A 23,423-nucleotide genomic window follows, 5' to 3' on the forward strand; every position below is an offset into this window, starting at 1 on the left:
CTCGGTGATATATATTCTAATATATTGTAACGAATTTGCTGCAAATCCTCTTATTTACAATCCTCTGCTAAGTTCGAATCACTAAACTGTTGAATAAATAACTCCAATTTGTAATAATGTAAAATGGCCTTTATTAAAGTACTTCACAATAACACTCAAACTGTGCATCGAATATCTTGCTTAATAACCAAACTGATTGATAGCTAAAATGAAACTCTACTATTCAAAATAATACTGCTCTTGCTCACTAGATAGCGTCTTAGTCGAAACTGCTTGACAACTCAAATTAAACTGAATTACTTTTTACTCGCTTGTCCCGCTATTATAGTTTACGCTGCATACATATAGGCTCTTCTATTTCCAGAACTTACCAACTATTTCGAGTGTTTATAGTTCTCATATAGTTTCTACTTGTTTACAATTTTCTACTTTTCAGCGTCTCTCAGATGTATGTGAGTTTGTAGTTTACAGTCTCTCGCACACACATAGGCGTATAAGTAAATGCATCTGTGTGTGACATCTCTCGGCAGCCTTATATATGTGTATACATGATTTGATTATTGACGTAAATATCGCTTAGCATGCCTTAGCATCGCCTTAGTGATGGTATAGCTTAGTGATGCTAATATCCGTGACAATATCATAGAAGATTTCCTGAAAAAATCAGTTTGATCGGAGCTATATGTATATAGTAAAGAAAGATATTTTGGCCATTTCTCCCTAAGTTTCCAATATAAAAACGTGAAACTTGGTGATATTTATTCGAATATATTATAGAAGATTTCGTAAAAAAATCATTTCGATCGGAATTATATATAATATATAACCCATACAACAGATAAGACGATTTTGGTCATTCCTGCCGCAATTTAGAAAGTAAAAACGTGAAACTCGGTAATATACATATATTCTAATATACCGTAGACCCTCAAATTTTGAGATATCTCAATGTATTATATTAGACATTTGTCGGATCCGGTAGGATCGGAGGACTGTAACATATATCTCCCATGCAACCGATCGTTCAGATAAGACGATTTTGGTCATTCCTGCCGCAATTTAGAAAGTATAAATGTGAAACTCGGTGAGATATATTCTAATATACCATAGAAGATTTCCTGAAAAAATCACTTTGATCGGAGTTATATGTATATAGTATACTAGCGGACCCGTCAGACGTTGTTCTGCCCTAAATTTGGTCTATCTGCATACATTTTAATAAGCTTTTTCTCTCTAACTCTGCCCTCTTCTCTTCACTTCTTCTTAATCATTTTATTCACTCCTCCCTCCGTCTTTTTCGCTTCATGTATCTCTATTTTCGTCTTACTATATCTCTTTCTCAGTCTCCTTATCCTTCCCTCTTTTCTCTTCTCTCAACTTTTCCCATTCTTCTTCATACATTATTTCCAGTCCCAGAGGGTGGTATGTATTTTTGTCCAGTCCCATTCCGAGTCTCAGTCCTTATCCTAGTCCTAATCTCATTCCCAGCCCGTCTCTGGTCTACTTCCCCGAAAAAAGGATCGTAAATACTAATATAGGCAAATTTATATACCAAACTTCAGGCAAAACGAATAGGACGTATGTAAATAGGTATGTGGGTATTATCAATTCATGCTTTTTTCGGCTTCGCATGCATATTTGTCAGTTTTGCCAGGTTGATGCGACTAAATATAATATCACAATGAAAATTACTTTAAAGCTCAGGAACAGCTTTCATTTAATATCCATATTACACACACATTCTAAAGGTATCCGGGTCCACGTTTTGGCCTATATCTCGAGACCCTAGTCACCCAGCGGTATAAATTACTTTGTACTAAAGCACACATCAACAGCTTCAATTTGATACCCATAATGTAAAAACACATCCTAGTGTTACCCTGGGGCACGTTTTGGCTTATATCTCGAGACCCTAGCCACCTATGGGTACGAAAACTACCCTGCACTAAAGCACTCACCAACAGCTTCAATTTGATACCCATAATGTAAACACACATCCTAGTGTTACCCTGATCCACGTCTTGGCCTATATCTCAAGACCCTAGTCACAAATAGATATGAAAATTACCCTGTACTAAAGCACTCATCAACAGCTTTCATTTGTTATCCTTATTGTATAAGCACTTTCTAGGGGTATCCGGGTCCACGTTTTGGCCTCAATCTCGAGACCCTAGTCACCAATAGGTATGAATACTACCCTGTACTAAAGCACTCATCAACAGCTTTCGTTTGTTATCCATATTCTATAAACACATTCTAGGGGTACCCGGGTCCACATTTTGGCCTATACCTCGAGACCCTAGTCACCCACTGGTACGAAAACTACCCCGTATCAAAGTACTCATAAACAGCTTCCATTTGATGCCCACATTGTACAAACATATTCCAAGATTACCCAGGTCCACGTTTTGATCTCAAGAGCCTATCGAGAACGGGATGAAAAGTATCCTATGTCTGTCTACTAAGCTACCCCTCCACCAATTTTCAGTCAAATCTCTTCATCCGTTCTTGAGTTATAAATAGTGTAACTAACACCACTTTCTCTTATATATGTCGGAGTTACCTCGACGTTTTCATTTGATTCCGTTTCGCTGACACGATTATGTTATGAAGGCGTGACGATTAATATTTGTTTTATGAAGCGTAATGAGTCCCCGAACGATGTGTCGATATTGCTGCCAATATAAAAACTAACTCTTCAAAAATCTCGTTCACGTATTTCACCTACATAACTCCACATATCTGAATCATATATTTTCATCATATGCAAAGAGCAATTTCAACAAGTACTTTTCATCATAAAACTCTCTTTTACACATCACTCAGGGCCATATTCGATAGAGCAATATTACTCTACTTTGCTTCTAGCAAAATAATATCTCAGTAAAAAGGAAAGATCACATGTACCTTTCACCGCATACTATGTTGCAAATTTAATTCAATGACGCAATACCAAATATGCAAAGTAGATTTTAACACAGTAGTTGAATGTACCGACACGGCCTTCCTGACTATCACACGCCCTCGGGTGTATTTAACATAAACAAAAAAAGATTATGTTGAACTAGCCGGTCCATGAGGATCTCACATAGACTAAATGAGTCTGTAGTGAAAAACAAGATTACTTATTATTTTTTGTTTTTTTTTTTTATGTTCAGGGTTTTTTATGTTCAGGGATCCATTTCTAGTAACATGTTGATAGGCGAAATCATTGATTAAAATTACAAAATAATTGCTTAGGACAACAGCTCCCACAAGTTGCTCAATATTTCTTTCACACCATACGGTAGCTATTAAATGTAAAACCATTTTTGCGAGGTAAAAAAATCACGAAAATCTTTACTAGCGAAACATCTGCCCTGTTTTAGTAAGAATGTCTATAACGGTTTTTAGCCATTCAAACGCTTTCTCCTTAGTGGTCGCAATTACCATAATATCATCCATGAGCAATATCACCCAAAGCTGACATAACAGACCGCTGAAAAACTGAAGGAGCCTTTTTGAGACCGAGAGGCATGGATTCATACTGTCCCTCTGGTGTAACGAAAGCTGTACGTTCTACAGAATCGGGATGTAAGGGGATTTGATAAAATCCACTTGCCATATTAAGACTATAAAAGTATTTTGCTCCACGCAGTCTAGATATCTGGTCAGACATGATAGGAAGTGGGTATTTGTCAGAGATAGTGTTGGAATATGTAGTCAACACAAAGACGGTCAGAGCCATTTTTCTTTTTGACTAAAAGAATTAGGCTGGCAAAAGGGGAACAGCTTGGACGAATGATATTTAACTCTAACTCTTCTTTTTCCTCTGAACTAACTCTGTAAGGTCGCCTCTGTACCGTTTTATTTGGGTCAATGAAACGTATATCTATCCGACCAGCGTTGACACGCGTTTGTGGAATACCATCAATGAACCAATTAGAATATTCTTTTAACAACTGTAGTAACCGTTTTTCATCACACATATCTAATTCTTTATCATTACTAACAAAATCCTCAATACTAACTGTAACTGAGCACGCATTTAAATTTTGATTTCTTGATAAAAATATCAAATTTGTCAAACGTCATTATAACACCGAAACCCTGACTTAAAACTTTACGGCCAAGCACTATATCAAACTTTAAATAACAATCCGAAATAGCATGAAACAAAATTCGTAAAACTTGGCCACCTATTACAACTTTAGATAAAACTTGTAACGTACCACATACTGCACTATTACCGATACCTTTTAATACTACAACATTGTTAATTCGCTTTCCATTAAATATAGCCGAAATGGGTTTCTTTAAAAGAGAACATTCAGCTTCAGAATCAAAACAAAACTTATATGACTCACCATACTGAACAAGATCTCCATTTGGTTCAACCACTGAACACACCCGTTTTTCTGACATATTTTCTTTTTTTTTCAGCTAAAGACGAACTGCTCCTCTTGAGGCATGTTGTTGCAATGTGTCCAACTTCACCACATTTAAAACAAGTTAATGATTTCAGATCCCTGCCTGTAAACGTCCCGCGCTGTACCTGATTGTTGATTGATTTCGCTTTGGTGTTTTTAAGACGACAGTCAGCGATTTAATGGCCTATTTTCCCACAAAAATGGCACTTGACGTAGGCAGGCAGCTTTGGTTTTTTGTTCTCAGTACCACAATAAACTTGTCTTCCTGGACCTTACGCTTACCGAATGAAAAGGCTTTCAATTCCAGCTGTAGCTCATTTATGCTTTTGATGTTCGTTGTAAATATTAGACGATGTAAACGCTGGTCTAAATTTGCAGTGTGTGCAAAAACCACAGATATCGCAATTTCTTCAGTGCTAATTGACTTCCACCGTAATAGCAAAGATATAACCAAACGACTCCCATACACTGAAAAAGACATTCCCCATCTCTTGGATGATAATATTAATCAAACTAGCAGCTGGTGTTTCAACACCCACAAAACGTTGTAAAAAATGTTCTTTGAATTGATCCCACGATATGCCGGTGAACGATAACCATTGCGATGCACTTCCATAATCATGTCCACTGTTGAAAACCAGGACATTGCATCAGCGCCAGGACATTCAGGATTGAATTTCGGTAGTGCAATTATTTTGCCCTTTTGATTTGATGATTTCTGCATTTGCAAGACCTTAACCAGCTCAAGGAAGTTACGGTTTTGGGTCTCCAATAGTGCACGCCAATGGTCGCTTTAATTTTCTTGAGGCGAAGTCCATCCTACTTCTGATGTCGGAGTTACCTCGACGTTTTCATTTGATTCCGTTTCGCTGACACGATTATGTTATGAAGGCGTGACGATTAATATTTGTTTTATGAAGCGTAATGAGTCCCCGAACGATGTGTCGATATTGCTGCCAATATAAAAACTAACTCTTCAAAAATATCGTTCACGTATTTCACCTAACTCCACATATCTGAATCATCTATTTTCATCATATACTCTTTGCAATTTCAACAAATACTTTTCATCATAAAACTCTCTTTTACATATTACTCAGGGCCACATTCGATAGAGCAATATTACTCTACCTTGCTTCTAGCAAAATAATATCTCAGTAAAAAGGAAAGATCACATGCGCCTTTCACCGCATACTATGTTGCAAATTTAATTCAATGACGCAATACCAAATATGTAAAGTAGATTATAACACAGTAGTTGAATGTACCGACATATACATATGTACATATATACATCACATTAGAAACTTCAAAAATAACAGTATTTCTCCACTATTTAATGGATGTTATTATACAATCTACAAACTTAATTCACTCTATCTATTAAAAAAAAGCGCATGAAAATCCGTTGCGTAGTTTTAAAGGTTTAAGCATTCAAAGGGACATATACCAAAAAATACCAAAAAATAAAACTTTTTTGAAGAATTTTAAGGAAATGTTTAATATTTTTAACGAAAGATTATTTTTCAATAGATGTATGCATTCTTAACTATTTATGTTGCATTAACAATTAACCATTTATGTTGCATAAATATGTATTTGCATACCTATGTCAAGCTGATATGATATGAAAATACATACAAGTGTACATCCATACATGCCTATAAACCTACGACCGAAGTTAAATAAAGCTAGAAACATAGATGAATGGATTTGCAACTCTTTGTTTCGAGAGAGCGCTGTCAAAATGCACATTTTTTATAACATTTATCAATGATGCCACTCCAAACAAAAATGAATAGATCTGAATATGGGGATTTTTGACATACATTTCGGAGATTATAGCTTCAATCATTTAATAAAATGATAGTCGCAAAATATTTATTTCTTTATACTAGGTTCAAACACACACCAAATTGCCAATTTATACTACTTGGGCAATTTATTACGCAATTTGTCATATAATAAATTGTAATAATAAATTGCCAATTTAAAAAAAATTGCGTAATAAATTGTTTCAAACTGCAAATGCAACATTGTAAAGTGTGTTTATTGAGTATATTTAAACGTCAGCTAAGCACGGCTGAACTATATGGTTGGCTCATCTCATCAGCTGATTTTATGTCTTTCATTTCACTGGAGTAGGGATTGTCAAAAGAAGATGGCAAACTCAAAATGAAACCAAAACCTTGAACACATTTTCTTACAACACACAAAAATTTCAAAGTTTAATGTTTTCATTCCATTTCATTCGCCTAATACCAACACCCACATTTTTACAGTCTGAACAAAATGTATGTTCTTGCTGTATAGATGAGCCAACCAGCTATCAAATTACTATTGTGTAAGCTAAATCGAGTTGTATGAACGGCACTCAATTCAAATCGAAATTTCCTCAATTTATTTTTCTGTTTGAACATAGTATTAAACTTATTTTACAGTAATACGCCTAGTTAGAGTTACATGTCAACAAATCTAAGTAAAATTTACATTTTGATTAAATTAATTAATCAAATATTGTAACGCATTTAACTCGCAGAGAAAACAATATATTCTTTTGAAATTTCAGTAAATCGACCATGATATAATAGTTAACATAATTTAATGGATAGGGCTTATCCTACATGTCTGACGTTCCAGGTTCTGCGATAAAAATGGAATGGTTGCATCTGTACTTCATATTTACAAAACCTGTTTTTAGTGATAACTTTTGAATGGGAAGTAATATTTACCTACCCTCCGCCTTCGAACTAATAATATTTCCACGAAAACAAGTATTTTTATCCTTTTTCCCATAATTTTTGAACGCTATTCTACAGTTGTAGGTCAAACTAAAGTTTACCGAAATTTTTGGCCCATTTTTCGTTTTAGCTGGCACATTTTTTGTTCCGGCACCCGTTTCAGCTGGCGCGAGGGATTTATCTGTGATTGTTGCCAGCACAAATTTGAGATAAATCACTCGTGAGAGCGCAAAAAATGAGAGAGTTTCGTATCAAGTCATCTTTGGCTTGAAACACAATGCCCTGACGCCGCGAAAAAACGCGACGAACATCGGCTTGTCAAAAATAGAATCCCCATAATTACATGAAGGTGAATACCAGGGATGCACCTTAACGTTAAGCTAATCGTTTATCAAAAAATTTTCCACCGTTTCCGTTGAAACACTTCGAAATATTATCAAAGAAATTATCAAGATAAATTGTATTTCGTTTTTAACCGAAACGAAAAGATTTCGTCAACGTTGAAAACGTTAACAAAAACGTGATACTTTATGTTTGAATTGTGCTGGCAATGCTATAGCCATGGTGAAGCGTAAGGTGGTAACAGCGAGCGGACATACACACAAACTCCATGTAATTTGTGTGTGTAATTCGTTGGTGGTAATGTCAAAAATACTCTGAGAAATGTTCGTACTGTCAAAATTCATGAGAAAAGTTGCAATCAGCTTGGCTAATGCTTTCACCTTTAATGACTCCGCCATCAACCAGCTTTGCCAGCATAGTTTGAAATTAATAATCAACATAAACGATTTGATTTCGTTTTGATATGGCAGAAAACGAAACAAAATCATTTCGTTAATTTGACGTTCTTAACGTTAATAAAAGAAACGAAATGACTTTGTTTCGTTTATTAACGTTAATTATCGTAACGAAATGATATCGGTTCGTTGGTTAAGCATGCCTGGTGAATAAACTGAACGCCAAGAGCGAAATTTACGCGACGTCATTTTGCGACGATAGATTTATTTCTACTGTCGCCGCCGGGCGATGACGACAAACATCCCAAGGGTTGCTGCTGTTCACTTTTTTAAGTATCAAAAAAGAAAACATAATATCCATATTTTATACACTTTTGTTTTTTTTTTGTTAATTTTTTAACATTTTGGGCGTGTTTTAGCAGTCAAGTGCTAAAGCAGAGAATTAAAAAGTTTTAATTTTTTTCATCTTTATTTCTAAATAATGGCCATTCTGAATAAACAGCGTCAATTCACTCGGCATTGTGTTTTAAGTAGACGAAATGTCTGGGCGTAATTTGAAAAATGTCTTCGCCCGACGTGGCGTATATCGTCGTCGCTCAGCATTGTGTTTCAAGCTTAACGCAGAGAATGCTATGTACATATGTATGTATGTGTCGCATCATGCCTCACTCAAAAGCAATTAGCGCGCACAGTTGACACCGAACAATACACACACGAATTTTTTGGTAAAAATGTTACTTTTGTTTAAACAATTTGGCTGATATAAGAAAGGAATCAAGTATTTTTTTTGATGCAGAACGAAGGTAAATATTTTAAAGTTTTACTGAAAGGTAGAATTTTCCAAATCCATCCTTCCGTTTATGAGTTATAGCTGTATAAACAAAAATTTTATGATTTTTTACTACATTTTGGCAATTTGCCCTATAATATATACTTTCAAATTATATTAACTGCACCATCTCACGTAGCTAAGCTTTCAAATGCAAAAAAACCGTTTTAAAATCGGAGCATTCTGTGTGAAGTTATGTGCATACATGGCATTTAGTGACTTTATTTTATAAGATTTATATACCTATCCCATACAATCGATCGTTCAGATAGAAAGATTTTTGGCCATTTCTCCCCTAGTTTCCAATATAAAAAAATGAAACATGGTGATATTTATTCTAATATATCATAGACGATTTCCTGTAAAAATAATTTCGATCGGAGCTATATATAAAATATATCCCTTACAAACGATCGTACAGATAAGGGGGTTTTTTGCCATTTTTTTTACCTTTCATGAAAATGAAATGGTATATTAATTTCGCCACGAAACCCAAAATTGTAAGTCCTAAAAGGAAAATAGATAGACCCACTATTAAGTATACCGAAATAATCAGGTTGAAGAGCTGAGTTGATTTAGCCATGTCCGTCTGTCCGTCTGTCTGTTTGTATGCAAACTAGTCCCTCAATTTTTGAGATATCTTGATAAAATTTGGTGAGCGGGTGTATTTGGGTGTCCGATTAGACATTTGTCGGAACCGGCCGGATCGGACCACTATAGCATATATCCTCCATACAACCGATTTTTCAGAAAAAGGGGATTTTTGTAATATCTTACTCAATTTAACAGATTGAAGCTTCAAACTTCACCATATAATTTCGTATCTTGCACATATTGTTGCCTGAAAATTGATGAGATCGGTCGTATATATAGTATATATTGAAATATTTAAATTTACAAAACGAAATGTTTGTGGTTTGAATGTCTGAATATCAATCTTATTTATTAAACAAATTCTTTATCTTTTATATATACATTCTTAACCTACACATTCATAATTACCTTAATACTAAAAATATGTACATTTGTATTAACACTAATCATACATGTAAATTTGTATACACGGTATGCATACATGTAGATTTGTAAGCATGGTATGCTTACCTGTAGATTTGTATGCATAGTCTGTATGCATGCTATGCAGATATGTAAATATGTATGCATTCGTCAGCAAATCGATATTCTGTCTGGTTTATTCTCATGATTGGTTTTATGTAAATATTTTGGTGAGAAACTAAAATTGATAATAAGCAGAATTTATTATTTGTGAACAGACAAGAGTTTCATATTCGGCATTCCATTGATGTTAGGTAACCGCTGTGTTAGGTCAATAATTTGTATAATATTGTAATATGATTGAGCTGTTAAAAATGTATTGCTAGGAGTTCATGATGCGTAATGCCGCAAAATGTATTGCATAGGTGGGCATAGACGCTTAATGCTACACCATCCGCCTTAGAAAAAGAGGATTATATAATTGTTTTGTGAACAATTGTATAAGACTCCTTGTTTGCATTTAGATGATTTTTATACTTTACTGTAACTTAATATTGTGTTGAAAGAGTTTTTGGATTTAATTTCTGATTTGCTGACCTTCATACTTTTATTATTTGCATCTTACATATATTTTTTGTTGTTTTTGAACAAGTCATTTTTTTCAAAATTTAAAATTTTTAGATATAGAAATTTTTAAATTTTACTTATTTTATTTATTTTATTTGTTTTATTGCCGGATTCTAAATGTGTCGACCCATCTAAAATCCGCTTGTTTTTAGAAGCTTTTATTAATTAATCGGGTAAATTGGAATGATTATTTGTTTTAAATTAACAAAAGATGGTTTAAATGGGTTTAAGTCTATTCTTATGGACTACTATTTCTTTTGTTTTGTTTGTACTATCTCTATTTCCTATACTATTAGGTATTAACGTATAATTATTATTTTTGTCTATACTTTTTACTTTATAACTTCCTTTGTATATATTATCTAGATTATGGCTAGCTTCTTCTCTTACTAACACTAAATCTCCTAATTTTATTTCCTTACTGGTTCTACTTTTGTCGTAAGTGACTTTTTGTTTTTCTTTAGCTTATTTCACTAATTTTCTAGCTCTTTTTTGTGCTATTTGAAGTCTATATTTAATTTCCTTATCATATGCCTCGTGATTATATACTGGACTTATTTTATTCTCGTTTAAGAATTCGTATATCGGGTGATTTTTCGCAAATATAAGCTCGTAAGGGCAATATCCGTGTACGGTCGATGGGGTCGTGTTGTAGCAGTACGCGAAATATTTTAGGTATTCATCCCAATCATATTTGTCACTGGATATGTATGAACGTACATATTCACTAAAAGTTCTATGACTACGCTCTACAGTGCCCAAAGTTTGATGACGGTATGGTGTTGAGCTTTTGTGCTCAACTTTTAGCAATTTGCACAGTTCTTCGAATAATTTTTTTTTGTATTCGGTTCCCATATCTGTTAGGATTGTTTTCATGGGACCATAAATCAAAATAAAATGCTCGGATATAGCTTTAGCAACTGTTATCGCATGTTTGCAGGGACTGGGATTGTTACCAAGTATTTTGTGAGATCGCATATAATGGTAACTGCGTATTCGTTTCCATTTATTGACCTTGGCAATGGTCCGACCGTATCGATCTGTACTATATCGAAAGCCCTAGGAGGTGTCTCCGTTATTGTCATTGGCTCGTTTGTATGCTTATTTGTTTTATTCTTCTTACAGTGGATGCAGTTATTTACGTATTTCTTTATGTCACCTCGCATATTTTTTCAGGAATAGCTTTGCTTGATTTTCTTTATCATGCGATTTATTCCTGGGTGACCACCACTAATAGGATCGTCATGATATTTCTGCAGAATTTCTCTAATTTTCCCGGGACTAGTCACGTACACAACCTCTGGGGTTAGTGCAATTGTTAATTTTTTGAGAACCCTATTTCCTAATTCAATAAATTTGCCTACTCAAGTATAATTACTTTTAAACAATTTGTCCCCTAAAGACAACTGTATCTTTTCAAGTCCCAAATTGGCGGCTTCTTTTTCGAGCCTGATAAAGAATTGTCCTAAGTCAATTTTATCATCTACAATTAGGTTGCTTGTATTTATAGTGCTACAAATTTTCTTTCCCTTTTTGAAATATAATTTCGGGGGATTGAAAACGAGCATGACATGTCTTTTTACTTCAAATTTATTTAGCGCTTCATATATTTTGGGGTTCTCAGTGTGACTTTCTTGAATTTTAGCATTATTTTTTATATTTTTGGCTGTTGATCTAGTTGTGACTTTCATTATTTTGCATGCTTCCACTGACATTTCTTTTAAATTTGTTATGTTAATGCGAGACAATGCGTCGGCGATGTGATTTTCTTTTCCAGCAATGTACTCCACTTCGAAATCATACTCCTCTAAATCAAGTCTTATTCGTATTAACTTAGATGAAGGGCTTTTAATCGAGTAAAGGTATGTTAAGGGGGGATGGTCGGTTTTAATTTTGAATTTTCTGCCATAAACGTATGGTCTGAAGAGGGCTATGGCCCAATGGATTGCTGCTAGTTCTTTTTCTATTGTAGCTTTATTTGTTTCGCCTTTTGTGAAGGATCTAGAAGCGTAAGCAATTGGTAACTGTTTGCCGTCATGTTCTTGGCTAAGGACTGCTCCGCAAGCATACCCACTGGCGTCTGTTGTTATGCAGAATTCTTTATTGAAGTCGGGGTATTGCAAAAGTTTTGGGCTGATTAATGCTTCCTTTAAATAGACAAACGCTTTTTGACCTTCTTCTGTCCAGTCGAAGGAAATGTTCTTTTTGCAAAGCCTAGTTAATTTTCTTGAGTATTCTGCGAAATTCGGTACAAATATTCTGTAATAATTGCAGAACGCTACGAATCTTTTAACTTCATCTGCTGTTTTTGGTGTTGGGTAATTTTGAACTGTTTCAAATTTGCTTGGGTCGGGTAGTATTCCCTCGCTTGTGCATTTATGTCCTAAATAAGTTACTTCTTCGCTGAAGAATATGCATTTATCTGGATGCAATTTTAAGTTGTACTTCCTACAAGTAGAGAAAACATCTCTAAAGTTTTTCAGCATGTGTTTTTCTGAACACCCTAGTATAACTAAATCATCCATATATAGAAGTGCTTGTGATGGTTTGAGGCCTGCAAATGCCAGTGTCATCATTCTTTGGAATGATTTTGGTGCTACTTTTAATCCATAGGGTAGTCTTTTAAATCTATATGTACCATTTTCTGCTGTGAACGAGGTTATATCTCTAGAATCTTGGTGTAATTATATTTGGTGGAAACGTGACATAAGGTCAAGGCATGAAAAATATTTTGCTCTTCCAAGTTGGTCTAAAATATCGTTAATTCTTGGAAGTGGGAATTTATCCGCTGCTAGTTTTTTGTTTACTTGTCTGTAGTCAACTACCAGTCTCCATCTTTTTTCAGTATTACCTGGTAGTGATTTTTTAGGTACCAGTAAAATTGGGCTGTTATACTCTGATATTGAGGGTTCTATAATGTCATCTTCGATCAATTTATTAACCTGTCTGCTTATTTCCCTTTTTGTGTCTCGGGCAATCTACAGTTTTTTATGTATACTGGTGTGTCATCTTTCATGTGTAATTTTTGCTTATAAAAATTATTAGAGGAAATTGGTTCAGTTTCCAGTGCAAATATGTTTATGAATTCTGTGCATAATGAGGTTAGTTGCGAATTGACAAATTTCGGGAAATTTTTAGTTAATCTTTTTAATTTTTCTGTGTTATTACTCTGTTTAGTGTGTGTGTTTGTTTTAATTAAATTGTAGTCATCTAAATTTACAGTATGTATTTTGTAATTTTGAATAGTTGTGTTTTTATATGTGGTGTTTATAATTCTGACAAAAGTTTGTTCTTTATTTGTGATTGTGTTTGCTACAAAAATGCCTTCAGCCAGTTGTTGATGGGGTATGAATATGGATTTATTATCAGAGTTTACTGTTACCTGTCTAATGACTTCAGATCTAGCATTGTGATGGTTTGGGGAAAATCATATTGTCTTAGGATTAGTTTATCCTCTGTTTTGCCATAATCTAGAATACAATTATATTTCTTTATAAAGTCCAAACCTATTATTCCATCGCACTGTATTGGAAAGTCGTCTTCTACGACGTGAAATTTATGATAAATTAGAAGGTCATCGCCTTTTAAATCAGCTTTAATTGTGCCTTATGTACTGGTTATACCCTGACCAATGCCCTTTAGGTCTGTTATTTGTTCTGTATTTATTTTTGTATGATTAAGTACTTGATTCTTTTTAATTATGGAGATATATGCTCCTGTGTCTACTTAAAAATTTGAAATTGAGTTATTTAATGATGTTTTTGTAGATATATAACTATTTAAGTGTAAATTTAGTACACATATTTTCCTATCTACTGATTTTGAAATGGAGTTTCTTGGTTTTCCTGCTGGGTACAATTTCGCACGTTACGCGTCTGATTGCACTGTCTGTTGTCATTTTGGGTTTGTGCTCCTCTTTGGGTATTATTATTTGTTCTCGAATTATTATTGTATCTCGGCTGTGGTCTAAATCTTCTGCCTCGGTAATTCCCATAGTTGTTACTTCGGTAACCTCCACGGAAATTACTTCGATATTGATTTTGTTGCCGGATATTTAAAATTGTGTTCGAGCTGCCTGTGATTTTCGTGCAGCTGTTTGTGAATTTTGAAATTACGTCGTTCATTGTTGTGAACGTTCCCGCTTGCATAATCATTTTCTCTTTATCATTGGAGCAGTTCTTGCACATAGCTTTGTCTGCTGCTTGGGTAGCATATCTAGTTGCCAACTCTGGGTTTAATCCGTCCGAGATATAGGCTCCCTCCAATGATCTAGTTATCTTTTTTATCTCTTTAGTGTATTGCTTTGCAGTTTTGCTACTCTGTTGGATATTCAGAAGTTTTGCTGCCAAAACTTCTACTGATCGCCTTTGATTCCAGTTTTTAATTTTAGTTTTATTTGTGCGATTGTATTCTTATTACTTATGAAATTTCTTGCCGTGCCTTTTAGCTTAGTCTTTATCATGGTTATAGCTATGGCTTCATGCTTATCCTTGATTTGGTCGAGGATATCGAGGGCATCTAAGAAACTATGCAAATTTTCAGGCTTGCCGTCAAACTCTGGCAACACTGATGAGGCGGTTTTGATGAACTCTACTACGGTTTGTGGCATTGTGATATTTATGAGTGGGATTTCTAGTGGTTTATTTTCTTCTATTGACGAAGTGTGACTCAATGCTGGTGATGGGGTGCGAATTTGGGACAATTCAATTAGAATTGAGTTAAAGTCCATTTGGAGTTTTTCTTCTACTGTAGTGGGTATAGTTATTTCTATGTTGTATCTAGCTAAAGAGGATACCAATTTGTATCGTACGTGGGAAAAAATTGGTATGATTCTGATTGGTGTTCTTTAGTGAGTATATTATTTACCCTATTGATTACCTGTCCTATATTATTTAGGGCTTCTACGATCGTGTTTAAGTGTTTCACCATAGTTTCTGGCTCTATCGTGATGTTTTTATTTATGCACTTGTATGCTTTTTCTGCCTTAATTTTCTCCTCGGATAATGCTTCAAAGATTTGTTCCCATTTGTTCATTTCTATCTTGGGGAAGCATGAGTGAGAAAAAAAAATTCTAAATTTGAAGGGTTTTTATGAGGACGAGCTAATCATTCCAATTTACTGAGAAAATTTATTTAATTTATTATTAAATAAATTATAAAATTAAAAAATTGCTTCAAATAAATGTTTTCATACATTTAAAAAAGCAATATGGGCAATCCCCGATTATTAAAATCTTACTGAGAAAATGTTTACGTTCATTTGTACTGAGAATATTTTTATTTATATTTTATTTCTTAATTCTCTAATTTTTTCTTTTAATTTTATTCTATCTTCCTTATTGGTTGTAATATTTAATAATTTAAAAGTTTCAGCTATTTCCTTCTTTTTTTAAATTGTTTACCTCCCCGTTTTCTTCGTCTTTTTATTGTCGGGGAAGGTATTATAGGAATTTCTTCCTTCTTGTAAAGTTTGTTTTTTCGCCGATACTCATCTATTGTAATCGGTGTTGGACCTTGCTTAGCTGTTTTATTTTTTTTTAACTTCTTCTGCGATTTTTATAAATTCCTTAATGGTGTCTTCGCACTTTTTAAAGATTTTATGAAAATCTTCCTCAGTTTTTATTTCTTGCATACTAAAGGAGATAGCTGAGCTTTTTTTTTTTTTTTTTGAATTAAAAAAAAATTGTTCAAAATTCTACATATATATTCTTCCTATTTTTTTGATTAATTATAAGTCCTATTTTTAAAAAAAAATTCCTAAGCAAAAACTTTCGTTTTTGCTCATAGTTTAGTGTCCATAAAGGGCGCCCAATTTGTTTCTAAATATACTTATGATATGCCGCTTTTCGCCAATCATGATGCCAGTTTAAATCGTAGTGCAAAGTTGTATACCGTCAGTCGAGTTGAAATGTTATTCCACTTCTTCTATGCGCATCCAATTGTATCCAAATTTGTGTGTCGCCAGTTTGGTTGAAATGTTATTCCACTTCTTCTGTGCGCAATCAGCTGCGTCCAAATTTGTGTGTCGCCAGTTTGATTGAAATGTTTTTTAAAAAAACGTAATATCCGTTCATGCTCCTTATCCAAGTAAAATATTCGCCAGTGTTCTTCATCTAGTATTCGCCAGTGCTCTTGATTAGTGTAAAAATTATATTGCTAGGACTTTTTGTTAGTCCTCTTTGGCACTAATGTGTGCCCATTAAATTTTGACTAATATATTTAATATTTTAATAGTTGACTAAAAACTTGGCAGGATATCTGTTCAGCAAGATCTAGCGAATTTTGCTTAATGAGCAAATTTTCAGCTAATTGAAGATCAGGCTGGCAGGATCGCCATGAAATATTTAAATTTATAAAACGAAATGTTTGTGGTTTGAATGTCTGAACATCAATCTTATTTACTAAACAAATTCTTTCTCTTTTATAGATACATTCTTAACCTACACATTCATAATTACCTTAATACTAAAAATATGTACATTTGTATTAACACTAATCATACATGTAAATTTGTATACACGGTATGCATACATGTAGATTTGTAAGCATGGTATGCTTACCTGTAGATTTGTATGCATAGTCTGCATGCATGTAGATTTGTATGAACGCTATGCATATATGTAGATTTGTATGCATAGTCTGCATGCATGTAGATTTGTATGCATGCTATGCAGATATGTAAATATGTATGCATTCGTCAGCAAATCGATATTCTGTCTGGTTAATTCTCATGATTGGTTGTATGTAAATATTTTGGTGAGAAACTAAAATTGATAATAAGCAGAATTTATTATTTGTGAACAGACAAGAGTTTCATATTCGGCATTCCATTGACGTTAGGTAACCGCTGTGTTAGGTCAATAATTTGTATAATATTGTAATATGATTGAGCTGTCAAAAATGTATTGCATAGGAGTTCATGATGCGTAATGCCGCAAAACGTATTGCATAGGTGGGCATAGACGCTTAATGCTACAATATCCCCCACAACCGATTGTTCAGATAACAAACTTTTCGTAATTGCTGCCCTATTTTAAGAGCTAGAGGCTTCAAATTTCAACGAATGCTTACGTATATAGCATATATTGTTCTCTGAGAAAATCATACAGATCGGTGGTATATACAGTATATATATGGTGGTATATATAGTATATATATATAGTATATATATATATTTTCGCAATTTAAGCCACATTTTAACAGCTAGAACTTCACATTTCACCAAATGTTTACGTATATGGCATATATTGTCGTCTGAAAAAATCATAGAGATCGATTGTATATATAGTAAATATCTCATACAATCGATTGTACAGATAAGAAACTTTTCGCAACTTCTACCCCATTTTAACAGCTATAAGCAACATATTTCACCGATTGCTTACGTATATAGTATACATTGTTGTGCCAAAAAATCATAGATATCGGTGATATATATAATATATATATAATAGTATATATAGTATATATATATTTTGTTTTTTTTTGCGATTTCGGCCCCATTTTAACAGCTAGAAGCTTCAAATTTCACCAAATGCTTACGTGTATAGCATATGTTGATGTCTGAAAAAATCATTGAGATCGGTTGTATATATAGTATATATCTCATACAACCGATAGTTCAGATAAGAAACTTTGCGCAATTTCTTCCCCATTTTAACAGCTAAAGCTTCAAATTTCACCAAATGCTTACGTGTGTAGTATATATTGTTGTCTGAAAAAATCATTGAGATCGGTGGTATATATAGTATATATCTCATACAACCGATTGTTCAGATAAGAAACGTTGCGAAATTTTTGCACCATTTTAACAGCTAGAAGCTTCAAATTTCACCATATGCTTACGTATTTAGCATATATTGTTGTCTGAAAAAATCATAGAGATCGGTGGTACATATATTATATACCCCATATAAACTGTATTTTTTTGCCCCTTTTTTACGGCTAGAAGCTTCAAAATTCATAAAATTTCATCAAATAGTTACGTTTACGTCATATATTGTTGAAATACGTGATTCGTAGTCATAGCTTTTACACGCAGACCACAAAAAACCTGAAACCTTGCATCCTCACACAAAGTACCTACCTATTTTTATACTTTTCATGAAAATGAAATGGTATATTAATTTCGTCACGAAACCCAAAATTGTAAGTCCTTAGAGGAAAATAGATAGACCCACCATTAAATATACCGAAATAATCAGGTTGAAGAGCTGTGTTGATTTAGCCATGTCCGTCTGTCCGTCTGTCTGTTTGTATGCAAACTAGTCCCTCAATTTTTGAGATATCTTGATAAAATTTGGTGAGCGGGTGTATTTAGGTGTCCGATCAGACATTTGTCGGAACCGGCCGGATCGGACCACTATAGCATATATCCTCCATACAACCAATTTTTCAGAAAAAGAGGATTTTTGTAATGTCTTACTCAATTTAACAGATTAAAGCTTCAAACTTCACCATATAATTTCGTATATTGCACGTATTGTTGCCTGAAAAAATTGATGAGATCGGTCGTATATATAGTATAAATCCCCCACAACCGATTGTTTAGATAAGAAACTTTTCGTAATTTCTGCCCTATTTTAAGAGCTAGAGGCTTCCAGTTTCAACGAATGCTTACGTATATAGCATATATTGTTGTCTGAAAAAATCATACAGATCGGTGGTATATATAGTATATATATGGTGGTATATATAGTATATATATATAGTATATATATATTTTTTTTCGCAATTTTAGCCCCATTTTAACAGCTAGAAGCTTCAAATTTCACCGAATGCTTAACTATATGGCATATATTGTTGTCTGAACAAGTCATAGAGATCGGTTCAATATTTAGTATATATCTCATACCGATTGTTAAGATAAGAAACCGTTCGCAATTTCTACCCCATTTTAACAGCTATAAGCTTCAAATTTCGCCGACTGCTTACGTATATAGTATATATTGTTGTGTCAAAAAATCATAGAGATCGGTGATATATATAATATATATAATGGTATATATAGTATATATATATAGTATATATATTGTTACGAATATTAGCGAAACTAAGGAGTGCTGCCATCTCTAAGCCGATGCTAAGCAGTGACGTGAGTTCACATCCATAGATCAATCATTATGTATCTACATAAACGAAGCAATAATTGCGTCTACACATATGTACCATGTACGTATACGAGCAGCGGAGAGTCAATGCACAAACACATGCATATATCTGAGATACTCCTATAAGTGTGCAATGAGAAAAACTATAAAACTGTGCAATTGTAGTTACAGCTGAGAAGTTTGAGAGCTGCTGGACTAGTAGATTCTGGAAGCACCTAGAACATGAGAAGGTTGAAATCAAAGAGTATAAAAGGCGGCAATTGTAGAGGCGCTGGAATTCAGTTTGATATGAGTTGTCAAGCAGTTTCCACTAAGACGCTATCTAGCGAGCAAGAGTAGTATTATTTTGAATAGTAGAGTTTCATTTGAGCTACCAATCAGTTCGGTTATTAAGCAAGCTATTCGTTGCACAGTTTGAATGTCATTGTGAAGTACTTTAATAAAGGCCATTTTGCATTATTATATATTGGAGTTATTTATTCAACAGTTTAGTGATTCGAACTTAGCAGAGGGTTGCAAATAAAAGTGTTGCAAGTAAATTCGTTACAAATGGTGGCAGAAGAGGAATTGTTGAATAAATTCCAGAGGACAACAAGGACATGGCAAAGTTCAGTGAATTGAAGATCCAGCAATTAAAGAAGGAGTTGGAGAGCCGTGGATTGAATACAAGCGGCGTTAAACTTGAACTCCAAGCACGACTACGAGAGGCAATGGAAGCAGAAGGAATTGATGTGGACGAGTATGTCTTTTATCCTGATGGGGACGAGACAACAACAAAAATTTAAGAGAAAAACGAAACTTCGCAGATAGTTACGAGCACAGGCTTGAACATGATTTTGCCTGCAATATCTGCTCAAACATCGACAATGTCATCACAGATGGAATCCCAAGAGACACGAATAACATCGAAGACTGAAGCACAGGAAACACAAATTTCTTTACAACTGGAAGAACAGAAGACGTATATGGTATCCCAACTGGAATCGCAGGAAACCCGTATAACATCACAATTGGAAGAACAGAACACATATTTGGCATCTCAACTGGAAGCGCAAGAGGCACGTATATTTTAAATGTCGGCAAAAGTTTCGGAACAGGTATCATCGCAGCTCTTTGTGAAACTGGAAGTGCAGGATGCAAAAATTTTGCAACTCGAGGACAAAATTGATGCCGAAATAGAAGCGTTAAAAAGTCGTATGAAGCAGTTATAACTAAACCGCCCAGCTGTTTCAGCAAGCAATCCAAACCTAAAAACACCATCATTTGACGGTTATATTCCTTTCCAGGTCTTCAAGCTACAGTTTGAGAAGACCGCAGCAGTGAACAACTGAAATGCGGAAGATAAAGTTGCTGCACTGTTCGTGGCATTGAAAGAGCCTGCAGCGGAAATCTTACAGACGATTCCACAGTACTAACGGAACAGTTATGAAGAATTGATGGCTGCTGTAGAACGACGTTATGGGAGCGAGCATAGGAAACAGATATTCCAAATTGAGTTGCAAAACCGTCACCAAAGAGCGAATGAGACTTTGCAGGAGTTTGCCTCGGATGCTGAAAGGCTGGCACACTTAGCGAATGCGGACGCACCCATGGAATACACTGAAAAGGTAAAGATTCAGAGCTTTATAAATGGCATACGGGACGTCGAAACAAAGCGAGCTACATACGCAAACCCAAAGCCAAAATTCGCAGAAACGGTATCACGTGCTCTGATTCAGGAAACAGCGTCGCTTCTGTGTAAGCCAGTTTTCAAAGCACGCCGTGTGGAAGTAGAAAGGCCAGAGTATGTAGACACAATTTTGGAAGCACTGAAGGGATCTCAGCAGAAGAATGCCGGAGTTATTAAAGGTTTCAAGGGCGGCAACCCAGGTCACATTGCACGTCATTGCGATCTTGGTCCTAATAGTTCCAACAATGTGGGTGGCCGTAAACGCAAAGCTGGCGGAAATGAGCAAGAGCGTGTCGAATGTAAAGAACGAAAACTTGCCCCGGCTATTGAATGTCCTGTGATATCTGTGTCGCAAATTGGAAGGAAATCAAGCAGTCTTACCGTCAGAGCCAATGTGGATGGCAAAGAACATGTACTGACTGTAGATACGGGCGCATCTCATTCCGTGATTCGATCTGATTTGGTCTACAGGAGAGTATAGTCATTACCTGGAGCAAGGTTGCGTATGGTCACAGGCGACTATAACCAAGTCCAGGGAGAAGTGATATGTGAAGTCCTAATTGGGAAGGTCATGGTTTTACACAAATTCGTTGTGGCGGAGATCGTTGATGAAGTCATATTGGGAGTGGACTTCTTGGTTGACCATGACATCAGGATCGATATGCGGAGAAAAATTATGCGCTATAAGAACCAGGACATACCACTTAACTTCAAGTTGGGGAAAGGGTTCAGCAGTAAGCGAGTGCTGGTGGAGGAGATTCGACAGAGACCACGAAAGTCAAGGAAAGTAGATCGAGCAAAGGTTGATGGAACAAATGGGCCAAACAAATCAAAACCGAAGGTACCTATGAGAGAAAGCCTGGCATTGAAAAGCCCTAACGGACGTACTAAAACGAAGGAAAGGATTTCGCAGAAATAATGCAAGGGTGGTTTCAAGCCAAGGCACACTACTGTTGTGAAGCGTCGGAACGATACTGATTATGCAAAGCAAATCCGTCCAGCGCAAGCTCTACGAAGTAGTTCATTGGCCAAACAACAGAGTGTGAAGGAACGGCCCAGGGTAATGAGTAGTAAGATGAAACGCTGGCATGACAAGAACTTTAATTCGGAAGGTTTCTTGGCGGGATATTTGGTACTGTTAAACAACCTTCACCGGCGGAAAGGTGTTCCAGCCAAATTTCGGTGCAGTTGGGAAGGCGCGTACAAGGTTGTGAAGAAGATCAGTGATACCATCTACCGCATACAAAGCATTGAGGAACTACGGAGTAGAAGAGTGGTACATTTGGAAAGGCTGGCAACGTTTAGATCGGGAGATTTGTCTAATCGGGACGATCAGACTTAGGTGGAGGGCAGTGTTACCAATATTAGCAAAACTAAGGAGTGCTGCCATCTCTAAGCCGATGCTAAGCAGTGACGTGAATTCACATCCATAGATCAATCATTATGTATCTACATAAACGAAACAATAATTGCGTCTACACATATGTACCATGTACGTATACGAGCAGCGGAGAGTCAATGCACAAACACATGCATATATCTGAGATACTCCTATAAGTGTGCAATGAGAAAAACTATAAAATTGTGCAATTGTAGTTACAGCTGAGAAGTTTGAGAGCTGCTGGACTAGTAGATTCTGGAACCACCTAGAAGATGCGAAGGTTGAAATCAAAGAGTATAAAAGGCGTCAATTGCAGAGGCGCTGGAATTCAGTTTGATTTGAGTTGTCAAGCAGTTTCGACTAAGACGCTATCTAGCGAGCAAGAGCAGTATTATTTTGAATGTAGAGTTTCATTTGAACTATCAATCAGTTTCGTTACTAAGCAAGCTCTTCGTTGCACAGTTTGAGTGTCATTGTGAAGTACTTTAATAAAGGCCATTTTGCATTATTACATATTGGAGTTATTTATTCAACAGTTTAGAGATTCGAACTTAGCAGAGGGTTGCAAATAAAAGGATTGCAAGTAAATTCGTTACAATATATATATATTTTTTTTGCGATTTCGGCCCCATTTTAACAGCTAGAAGCTTCAAATTTCACCAAATGCTTACGTGTATAGCATATAAATCATTGAGATCGGTGGTATACATAGTATCTATATATCTCATAAAACCGATTGTTCAGATAAGAAACTTTGCGCAATCTCTTCCCCATTTTATCAGCTAGAAGCTTCAAATTTCACCAAATGCTTACGTGTATAGTATATATTGTTGTCTGAAAAAATCATTGAGATCGTTGGTATATATAGTATATATCTGATACAACCGATTGTTCAGATAAGAAACTTTGCGCAATTTCTGCCTCA

The sequence above is a fragment of the Eurosta solidaginis genome, chromosome 3, assembly GCF_040869045.1.
Source record: "Eurosta solidaginis isolate ZX-2024a chromosome 3, ASM4086904v1, whole genome shotgun sequence".
Lineage (NCBI taxonomy): Eukaryota > Metazoa > Arthropoda > Insecta > Diptera > Tephritidae > Eurosta > Eurosta solidaginis.